Raw genomic sequence first — 11,959 nt, forward strand, 5'->3', positions numbered from 1 at the left:
CGGGCACCCCACTACTGAGGCTCCGTAGGCTCATGCGCAGCCGCAGAACACAACCCGCAAACACCCGCACCTCACGTCACACTAGGGGTTCCCAGACCAGGAGTCCAAACATCATTGCGGTTTTCATGCCGCACGAGGGCCTGGCGAAGGACTATTGCTTCGGGCATGGATTTTTTATAGCTCGACAGATTTTGAATTTGTTGCCAAAACTTGTAAAAGTGCATTTTGATTTTCATTTTCTCAAGTTAATATTAAAAAAAAAATAGCAAATTTTTAATTGCGGTTTCGATCCTCAGTTTTTTCAAAAAAAATTTTTTTCTTACAGGAAAGAGTTATGAAAGAAAATAGAACTTTTAGTTCTAAGCATTCAAGCTTATGACAACCAGCTACAGTTTCCCCATAACTTCCCTAAATATCTGTACGGATAAAGGGAAAATAAGATAACATTCAGTTTGTGGTGACAGGTAGCAGGGCAGACACCTAATCCAGCCAGGAAGGAGCTCACGAAATAGGATGCAAACAGAAAGGTAGCAATGTGGCGCAGGTGAGAATTCATCTTAAAAAGGGCAGATTGGAAGGAGATTAAAACAAAAATGTTTTCTGCAAAGTGTTTTCTCCAGAGCTTACTTTTGACAAATACAACGCAGTGTGGGGGAGGAATGGCTGCAATGCCCATAGAGATGGCTGCCCGTGAGAACACAAAAGGCGTCAACTCGTTTTGTTGACTTGAAATAAACCAGCTGGCGTGCAGCATAAAGCGAAACCCTTTGGCTCATCATCAGCCATTGAGGCCCATCGCGGCCCCTCGGCGACTGCAAACATAATGTGGAAATTAATAATGCGGTCTAGGGATAAAATTGTCCTTGCTCATTTCCTTGGAAAAGTTATTAACCGCGTTCATTCCTATGGAACTGCGAGCTCCCTCTCAAGTCGAGACAGGTTTTTAAGCATGTCCAATCCCTTACCCATATAGCCATTGAAGTGTCTCATGAATACTTATTGAGTTCACATGACTAGTAGGTCTTTAAAATGAACTAATTGTAAGGTTTACAAGCTAATTTTATTGTGGTCAATTTAGTCATAAGTGTAACTGATTTCATAATTTCCTGCTAATGCTGTCTGAGAAGAATGAAGTTTTCTGAAGGAAGGACTCTTTGATGATTAGAGATGAGAGAGGAACATATTTAGAAAATAAGGCATTTTAAAAATCAACACTCCAATAAATAGAATAATGAGAAGTACCACAAGTGTACACGATTTACACATAGGTGAGGGGGAATGATGGTGGGATACTAACGTCATACTTTGTAATTTCAAGTCCAGCAGGTCAGGTACCCACTCCACCATATGCATGAATGCCATTTAATGTCCTCTTTCCTCTGAGATGCCCCTATCTGCGAAGTCCCCCCCCCAAAAAAAAAACAGCAAGGAGACCAAGTCCTGTATGTTAAAGCAAAGAACCTTTATTTTATACAAGTTTGCAAACTCGGTCTCTCCGCATGTGCAACGTATTGGAATAAACGGAGAGCTCTGAGCTCAGTTAGAGTTGGGTTTTTATAGTAGTAAAGGTGGGGTGAGGAGTTTCTGAGGTTCAGGACCCCTGATTGGCTGACATTGTTTAGGGGTGTCCTGGTGAATGTGCCGGCAGGTGATCCTATCTTGGATCGTTAGGCATTACCTTTGGATGGTCTGTTCTTGGGTGGTTGGTGCTCAGGTAATCTCAGGACTCTATTAAACTTATCAATGGCTGAGTCCTACTCTGGCAGGTGATAGTGATTGGAAGTAAAGAACTTCCTTTGGGTGTTCCGGCTCTATTTAGCTTATCATAGCTGACTCCTACAAGATGAGCTCACTTAGGCTGCCAGTGACCGACCAAGGGAAGAAAATGAAGGACATATAAGGACAGGAGGACTTAGGAAGAACCAAGTACCTGAAGAAAAGGAATTTGGTTGCTGTTATCTTTCACTTGATTTTTCAGTGTTAATTACCAATGCGTCACTGTATTTTGCCTGTAGAATATAGAAATATGTGAATTAAACTGACTGTGCATGGACTTGGTGTATGTAAAATTGAGATACATTTTTCTTATCTACTGTTTAATATTAGTTATAATTATGAAATTTAAATGTATGTATCCTAAAATAATATCTAAGCAATAGATACCACCACCCCAATTTATGTCTTTATTCACTATACAATACATAGAAATACAGTGTAAATTTAGATACCTTCTATAAATGCTTTGACTTGGTGAAGACATTATTTTACTTAAAGAAGACAAATCAGATCTGTCAAAGTGTGAAAGATTGAAAAGATGCGACAAAACCTGTCTTCTGTGGAATGTTCAAAGGAGTATAGTTTGTAGAAACTATTCTGATTTTTGCAGATTGTAGGAAGATTCTGTCATCAACAAGTAGCGAGTGACTCAGTACTAAAGGGTCAGATGTGGCTCCGTACGTTTGGAGTGAACTACTGTAACCACTGGAAACCTAAGCCCCACCTAGAGTCCAGCTGCAAAAAAATCAAATGCAAAAGGCTTACAAGATATAAAGACATTATGAAGTTCATAAGCCTCTCACAGTCCTTTGGGTTTGGGCTTTCTTTTCATAATTTGGATTTCTAGCCAGGGCTAGAAGTAAAAAAAAAAAAAAAAATAATGGATGGGATTAGTGAAAAAATTTAGATAAGATTAGTGAAAAAATTAAATTAGTGAAAAAAAATTAGATGGGATGTTTAAGTGGGCTTAATTTTCTGCGTTTTACACCTATGTGCTCTACCTCGGCTGCTCATTCATTTGGAATAGTGGTTCTCAACCTTCCTAATGCTTCAACCCTTTGATCCTTTGACACAGTTTCTCATGTTGTGGTGACCCCCAACCATAAAATTATTTTTATTGCTATCTCATAAATGTAACTTTGGTAAAGATCTGTGTTTCCAATGGTCTTAGGAGACCCCTGTGAAGGGGTCGCGACCCACAGGTTGAGAACCACTGATTTAGCAGCTGTAAGGGCTTCATTACTGTAAGACTGTATAGTTTCTACTTGGGAGGCAGAGGCAGGCAGATCTCTGTGAGTTTGAGGCCAGTCTGCTCTACAGATTGAGTTCCAGGACAGTCTCCAAAGCTACACAGAGAAACACCATCTCAAAAAGCCAAAACAAACAAACAAAACCTGTGTAGTTTGAAAGTAATTATTAAAACTGAGATTTTGTATATTAAATATTTGATAGTATAATGACATTAGGGTTTTTTGCTGTTTTAAAAAATATTTAATTATTCATGTCTTTTCTGTATATGAGTGTCCTGTCTTCATGAACACCAGAATCTGACACCATTACAAATGGTTGTGAGCCACAGGTAGTTGCTGGGAATTGAACTCAGGACCACTGGAAGAGCAGTCAAGTGCTCCCAGCCACTGAGCCATCTCCCCACTCTCCAGACATTGTTTTTTAAACTTAAATATTCATTGCCTTCAACTGAGGGATTTCTTGTGGAAGTAAGGAGAGAAAATAAGGAATGTAATAATAAACAATAGCAAAAATACAAAATAATAAACACTATGTCAATAAACTTTTCATTGCTAACAAATACCTTCTAGAAGCAATTTCCTGGGAGAAAAGCTTGACTTTGCTTGGTGGGTGACACCCCAAGGCTAGCAGGCTCTGTGCCTCTGGACTGCATTGAGGTGGAGGGTTATGGCAGAAATGTTTGTCAGAGAAAAACTCCTCACCTGTGGTAGCCAGAAAGCTGAGAGAGAGAGAGAGAGAGAGAGAGAGAGAGAGAGAGAGAGAGAGAGAGAGAGAGAGAGAGAGCGCCCTGTATTAGATGGTTCTTCCTTTTACCCCATTCTTCCATCTGGAAACCCAGCTTACCACATCCAGCTGGCCACATCCAGGGTGGCTTTTCCTTGCCAGGAAACACCCTCACAGCCATTCCCAGAGTCATCCTCTCTTAATTTCCCAGATCTGTCTCAATCCAAACAAGTCGACAATGTTAACCATCACATATGTTGAATAAGTTAAGTTATATGATACGGTACATCAGAATTATTCCATATCTAACTATAGTTGTAATGAAAACAGACCTAACAATTAAAGAAACAAACAAGCAAATATTCTTTTGAGATTTATTCTTGTGGTTCACACCGGAGGCCAGAGCACTAAAGTTTGACTGTGACCTCACAGCACAGGACGAATTCGCTTCTCGAATGGCTCATGTGCCAGCAGCACATTCCAAAGAACAAATGGTCTAAGGAAAGAGGTGTTTGCAGTGTAATTACCTCCACGTGGTAGTAGATTTGTTCAGCTATTTTGATAGCAGGCCCTGACCCTACAGGGCAGAAGATTAAAGGGATTTCTTGCTGGGAGGCCCCGGCTTACTTAAATATGATTAGAAGCCCCGTGACCAACCCTTGATTGCAGACGAACATTTAATAGGAATAAATCACCATGGCAAAGGAACACAATTTATTTATTTTAGTTTACCTTCTAAGAAAGCAGCAAGCATAATATGCTTTTTATTATTGACATGGGAACCCTCTGTTTATAAGTCAAGTTTTATCACCTAATGAATAATTTCTCTTTGAAAGTAAGTATCCATATGGTTGAACGTGTCATTTACTAAGAAAACTGGCCTGTACATTTGGCTTTTTTCCATGTGCAGATTTACAGCAGAAGTTCCTTTTTGTTTACAGCCAGACAAGAATATTTAACAAGACAAGCAAAATAATAAACTAGAAAACGAAGAAGCTAGGTTACCAAGGTGTATGAACACTACTGACCGGTAACGAAGTGGTCACTGTCTGCTCTTTGGCATCATGAGAGTAGGGGCTAACACTCCCTTGAAGACAGTGTTCTTCATTTTGCTCAGTTATGATTTTTAAAAAATCCATGTAAGTTCAAATTCTGTCTGTTCTTATTCCCTTATGTTCTTTAATGTTGACATCACCTAACAAAGATGACACTTTGGCTTATTGACAATTATGACCTACTATAAAATGTTCATGTGGCTAAAACATGTTCCTGAAATCAGAGGCTGCTTGAAGCAACATCCTAGGTTCAGCGAGTTGTTAACACAGATAAGGCAGCTCTGGAATGCTGGCACTAAGAGTCTGTTTTCTGGGACCGAGTTTCACATTCAACATTCAGTGGGGCTGGGGGGGGGGGAATGGAAAGTGCGTACATGGTCTTGTGACCAGAAAGATAAACATACATGTTTGCTAGAAAAATACCCCATTTCTTAGCATTCATTTTTAAAGTGATTTTTCAGTTTTCTTTTTTTACTAACAAAAACAAACAATTTCAGGAAGACTTTCAATGGTGTGTGTGTGTGTGTGTGTGTGTGTGTGTGTGTGTGGTGTTGCTGGGGATCACACTCATGGCTTCACATACACTAGGCAAGGGCTCCACCACTAACACCCCCCCTCAAATCCTTTAATAACTTTTACTTTGAGACAAGATCTCTCTCTACACTCTTGATTGGCCTGGAACTCCCTACATAGAACAAACTGGTCTTGAACTCATAGAGATATGCTGTCTCTTTCTTCTGAGTGCTAAGATGAAAACTGTGTACCACCCAGCAACTTTTTTTCTTTTCTTTTTGTAATAAAGGCATAGGCAGACACCTTCTGGTGGTTTCGTACAATGATATTAGATTATTTTTTTAAAGTGTGAAACTATCATATTTTCCTGAGAATATTAATTTGAAAGACTTAAATGCTTAAATGTTTCAAAATGCTGTGCCAAAAATTGGCTTTGAGTTCTTCTAGTCAATGTTTACCTACCTTCTTTGGCAATAGTGGCTACACACATCTTCTCTGGGTTGTCAAACTTATTAGACTCATTATAAACCTTAGATATGATAAGGCCTTTGGCTGATCTTAGCTGACAATAGGCACATCTTTTCTTTTGTATCCAAACGTAAAGAGTAAATGTTCCAAGATTATGGAAGGCAACACTGAGCGACCCCTGACAACAACCAGAATGTGACTTAAGATGTGCGTCAGGACTGTAATCCCTGTACGCGGGAGGCTAAGGCAGGAAGAGCAGGACTTTCAGGCTACCCTGGGCTCCACAGAAAGAATCTATCTCTAAATAACACCACCACCGCCACAAATGAGGTCATCGCCCTCCCCAGCTTTTAGGTGACACTAGCATAAGATGCCAACCCCCACCTCACTTCCAAGCTCCTGAGGAATCAGGACCCTTCTCACCCTACACCCTCATCTCCTCCTGGCATGCCAAGCATCCTAACCGCCCCTCTGCTCCCTGATTAGAACAAGCTACTTTCTGCCCATCTTGGATCTTTCCTCTGCCTGGGATGCTCATCTGTGGATATCTCCTCTGGGGAAACCTTCCCGTCATTCAGATGAGAGTGGACATCCGTGTCTTGTTCCTGCTCTTAGGGCACAGGGCCTGGTTTCCCACCACTGTGTTTGGTGTTAGACCTGCGCCTGCTGAGCTAGGAAAGAGGCTTTCTTCTCCTGGGTATAAAGATTTTGTCATCTAAGTAGGTGTCAGAGTTGCTCCCCTTTAGGATACAGATGTGATGCATTCATTTATCTAAGAGCTGGCACATCTGGTCAATGGCCTGCTGTGGGAACAGGAGGACCACTGTTCAGATCCCCAGTGCTCACAATGAATTCCAGGTGTAGTGGTACATGCTGTAATCCCAGCACTAGGTGGGTGGACACAAGAAGATCCCTGGACCTCCCAATCCATGCATTCTAGCTCAATCAGTAATCTCCAGGTTCAATAAGCAAAGTGTATATACACGAATACTTCCAAAGAGTTCCATTTTGAAACTTCTATGGCTGTATCTTTGCTTATATTAGGAAAAGAGGTCTTTAAAACTGCTAGCTTTGTAAATGTGCTTTGGTTTAGTGAGAGTTATCATTAGTGTATTTTGTTGTAAAGGTAGATACTTCAAATTTGATGTGGCAGTAAATTAATACTCTCAAAACCCTAAAATTCAAATACATCTCAACACCTTAAATATTATTCATACTTAAGAAGTGAAAGGCAACTGAATTAAACCATCTCCCAACTTTCATCACTTTTTTGTTAAAACATAAAAATACAGCTGTTTTCCCTTTATCTACTCTATAATCAGAGTCAAGGATGTTGAAAAAAACTTTATGGAGCAAATTCCAAAATTTAAAAGTAGAAGTTAGTACAGATTTTACTTTCATAGTAATTGAAAATCACAGATAAATGAGCTATAATAACATTATTAATATATTTTTATAAAGGTCACACCCGTGACCTTTAGGCTGTACACGTGAAGCACTTTAAAAAAGAAATTGTTTAGAGAATTAACGTGCGGTAACTCTCAAGAAAATAGCACATGGCTTTTGTTGCATACTGTGTTTTTCCAGTGTCTAAAGTTAAATCCACAATAAAATGTTTTCTTAAGAAACTCGAAGTTTGCAGCCAGGTGGTGGCGGCACACACCTTTAATCCCAGAAGAAGAAAATTTTAGGAGAGATCGGTGTATGGTCAGTCAAGTTACTAGAGAGGATAAAACTTGCAGGTGTGGTGGGAGGGGGGAGTGTGGGTGAGAAGAGAAGAGACAAAGGAAGTCTGGGCTTTTCTAACGCTGAAGGAATCGCTAAGGAGTTTAAGGAGGCCAGCAAAGCATAGAGGGAGGACTCAGAAGCCGGCTGCAGAAACTAAGGACAGGATGTGCGGCGGGAAGGAATGCTCTGAACCTAAGTGAAGAGATGATTTAGGAAAGGGAGACAGGTTTTGTCAATCATGCTTCCTTTAAGAATTATATTTATGTGTCCATTCATTTATTCATTCATTCATTCACTTATTCATGTGGGGTGTGTGTAGCTCAGAGGGTAACTTGTGGGTGTTGGCTCTCTCCTTCCACCACGTGGGTCTCTGACATCAAACTTGGGTCATCAGGCTTGACAGTGAGCCTTCTGGTCGGCTCTGCAGGCTCTTCTCCTGGAAGGGTACTAATTATCCAGAATATATAAGGAACTCAAAAAAGTAAATGCCTTCTCCCAGAAAAAAAAAAAAAAAAGAAAAAACAAATAATCTGGTCTCCAATCTGACAATTCTCAAAAGGAAAGGTATAGACGGCGAATAAACATACAAGACAGAAAAGAAGCAAAAAGCCCAACCAAGCAAAAGACCCCAACAGGTTTAACACTCTTAATTACCAAGAAAATGAGAATTAAAAGTAAATTGAAATTCCATCTTACCTCAGGAAAAACACAACAAACAGGACCATGTTGGGGAGTGGAGAAATCCTGGCACATTGCTAGTGAGAAGGCAAATGCGTGCAAACACTGTGCGAACTGGTGTAGTCACTAAAAATCCCACAAAACAGAACTACCAGATGGTCCAGCTATGCCATTCCTAGGCCTACATAGCAAACAGATCTAGGTCCGCACACTGCAAAGATATCTGAGCACCATCTTCGCCATTGTTCTTTATGGACTGCCCTGATCTGGAATCAGCCTAATGTCCAGCAGTAGATGAGTGGATAAAGAAAATGTGGCAGATATCCACAATGAAGCTTTATTCAGGCAGAGGGAGGAACAAAAATTACATTATGTGCAGGAAAATGGGAGGAATTGGAGGTCATCCGAGTACTAGAATAAGATGGACTCAGGAAGATAAATATGACACATATTTTCTCTCATGCAGAATCTAGACCTCAGTAGAAGAAAAAACAGGAAAGTAGAGGGAGATATTTGGGAGGAGGACGGGAACCAGTGATTGTGTGTGTGCGGGCGGGAGGTAAGAAATAACAAGAGGGGAACATGATGAAGTCCATGAGATGCTGTATGGAAAGGAGAGCTACTCAGCCGTGTCAGATGATGCCGATGGTCAACTAAACCAGAATCAAGATCACTGCTCTGTAGCAGCCTTAGTGGGACAGTGAGCGTCTGCAAATGGAGAGAGTCAGGGTATTATACAGCGCTCTCTAGGCGGCTGTATGGGGAGAATGGGGACATACATTTAAATCCTCAAGAACTTAAGAAAAAATAAAGCCATTTGAGTGCAGAGCACTATGAAAACAGAAATACTAACAGTTACAAATTTCTGAGCACTCAGTGATGGCTGACTGCAGTTATTCTTGAATGTGATCTGTTTTTAATTTTTATTTTTGGACTAAAGATGTAGTTAATGTGAAACAAATATGAAAAGGATTGAAATTTTGGGGAAAAAATGTGATGAGATGGGAGAGTCAGCAGGCCGATTGCTCTTTACCAATAAACACCTTCTCCATCCAAGGACCAAACTTGTTTATTAAGGGTGTTCAAATTAGTGAAGGGACTTCGTTTCCATTTTAATTGTCCAGATGTCTCTGAAATAGTTAGACATCCACAATCTGGCTAGTCTGAAACGCCCAGGGGCAAGCCAGTATCTCTGTAATATAGCACTGAATGAGTTTGTATGAGCAGCTGGACTTGTGTGCAGCCTTTCTAGGTCTAAAATGAAAACACAGGGTCCCCCAGCGCCCCCTCCTCCACACTCTCCCCAGCAGAGAGAAAGGATGGTCCACCCCATTTCTGTTTTCTCTGCTGTGTTTTGACACAGTAAGGAGCTTCAGGACAAGGAGCAGGGCTCCCCAGCTTTGAAGCCTTGGAAATACTTCCCCCAAATTCACCTCTTCTCTTGGCTTTCATCTCCCCCCTTCTACCCACCCTCTATATTTCTACTTCCCATTTTCCCCCTGAAGCTCCCCCTAGCTCTTATGGGCACTGGCAGTAGACATTTAAAAGATCGTAAAATTGTCATCCCTCCCTGAGGACATGTTTCGGTTATAACCTCACAAGTTTAAAAAGAAAAGGACCTCTGGACCCTAAGAGAGACAGACATAGGATCTAAATAGGAAGGAGAAAAAGACAAGATCTCCTGAGTAAATTGGGAGCGTGAGGGTCACAGGAGAGGGTAGAAGGGGAGGGAGAGAAAGGGAGAGGAGCAGAGAACAGTGTTTAGTGCAAAAAAAATAAAACAACAAATAAATAAAAATGAAACAAAAGCAAAACACAAAATTAATATAAGAAAAAAAGAAAAGGGCCTCTGTCTGCAACCCTGAAGAATCCTGTTAAAGGAGTTGTGTGTTACCTTGTAGACGTGGGCTTCTTCCACTCTGACATCTGTAGAGTGCACGCTGCCTCTAACTAATCCTACTCAGCCTGCTGTGTTTGCTGGCCCCCTGTCCTGTGGAACCAACTCACATGTTCTTGAAACCGTTCCAAACCCACAGTTGATGTTTTTCTTTCTCTGGCTCTCTTTTGCCTGTTCTCATTCCCAAACAAAGCTGTTTATTCCTGGGTTAATGACTGACGTTTCCCCATTCGCCTGCCTACCTTCCTGCCTACCTTCCATGGTATCTCTGGAGGGTCCAGAACTCACTTTATGGACCAGTGGGCAATGAACTTGTGGCCACCTTCTTGCTTTTGCCTCCCAAATGGTGAGATTACAGGTATGCACCACCAAGCTCACCAACACAGTCATATCTCTTTCTGTTTTTTTGAAGGCTTGTCTTTGGGTAAGCATGAAATGGCTTATGCCTCAGGCAATGAGCCTGAAATGCAGAGAAAATATTCATAGGGGATCTTGAGTATACAAAACCTAACCAGGAGTTAACTTAGAACTTGGAGATCTTTTGCTGGTTGCTTGAATAAGTTCTCATTGTGAACACAGTCTCTGACTATAGCCTCTTGATTATCTAAGCACAAGACATAACCAAGATGTCACTATCAGGTTTCTTGGTCCAGGGGCTGGATCTGTGAGTGCTGATCTAGATCTCAGAACCCATTCTTGGCAGCACTCCAAGAACATCAGGAATTAATGGGTATGATTCTGGAGGTGATATTGACAGTCAACTTGTGAACTTTGGTACTTAAAAGAAGGAGGGAGGGAGAAGATGCGAGCCCATTAAACAAGTGAGCAAACCTGGGAACTTCAAATATTTCAACAGAGAGATGATTATATTTTTTAGTTATAATTACTCTGTGATTTTTAGTGGGTCAGATCATAGTCTGAAAATGTCTGTTGTCATCCCTTACATCCCCAACCGGCTTACTTTAAAGGAAGACAGTTTGGTAAGAAATAATGTTATAGGGTGGCTCCCATGTATGGGTTCATACTAAGAAGGTTTAAAATACTAGGGGTGTATACCTAACATTCACCAACAATTTCCTTCACTCAGAGATTCGATGTGCGTTTTGGAAGAGTTTCAGAAAACTCAATTTGATTTATTTCTGGAGTTTTGTAACAGACTCCCTAAAGCCCAGCTGTCCTGTCTGCCCTGTCTGGTGGAGGGTTGTTGCTTCCAGAGGTAGTCAGAATCCCCCTGGTGGAGGAGAGGCACAGGGCAGAACTGAGTCCTCTGCAGGCCGGATGCTACCCTCTGGTCTGCTGCTGCTGTCCTGGACTTCAGGGTTTGCATAGCTTTGTCTCTCATCACCCATGTGACTTGGACCTCAGTGCTGCTCACTTCCCCACCAGCTACCCATTTCCTCTTCCGGATGTGTTAGAATCCTCAATGTATCGCCTGACTTTTGCTCTTCCCCAGCCTGGCATCGTCCCTCCACAAGGACCTGCTTTCTGAGCGGGGTCTGCCTCCTTCCACCTTTGTCTCCGTTGCATGTCCCATAACTGGACCGAAGGGAAGCGACTCTCAATTTACAGGATTTGGGAGAAAATCAGAACTGGCTCAGCTTCTCCACTTCAGGGTGTGAAATTTGGGGGAAATTTTTAAATTTCCTACACCGCTTTTAAATATGAGCACACGTTGCCAAATGCTGATTTACCAATCTAAAACCACTCCCCTTTTTCTATTTTTACAGCTGGAAATCAAGAAGGGCCCTCCTCCCCTACATGGGACCCATTATGACAATTCAACTAGTACTCTTAGTAGCTACTCAAAAATTAACCCTGTTCGCTGCCATCAGATTACACGCCTTACTAGTGAACTTCCTTGTTCCTTACC

The sequence above is a fragment of the Myodes glareolus genome, chromosome 5 (assembly GCF_982192425.1).
Source record: "Myodes glareolus chromosome 5, mMyoGla1.1, whole genome shotgun sequence".
Classification (NCBI taxonomy): Eukaryota; Metazoa; Chordata; class Mammalia; order Rodentia; family Cricetidae; genus Myodes; species Myodes glareolus.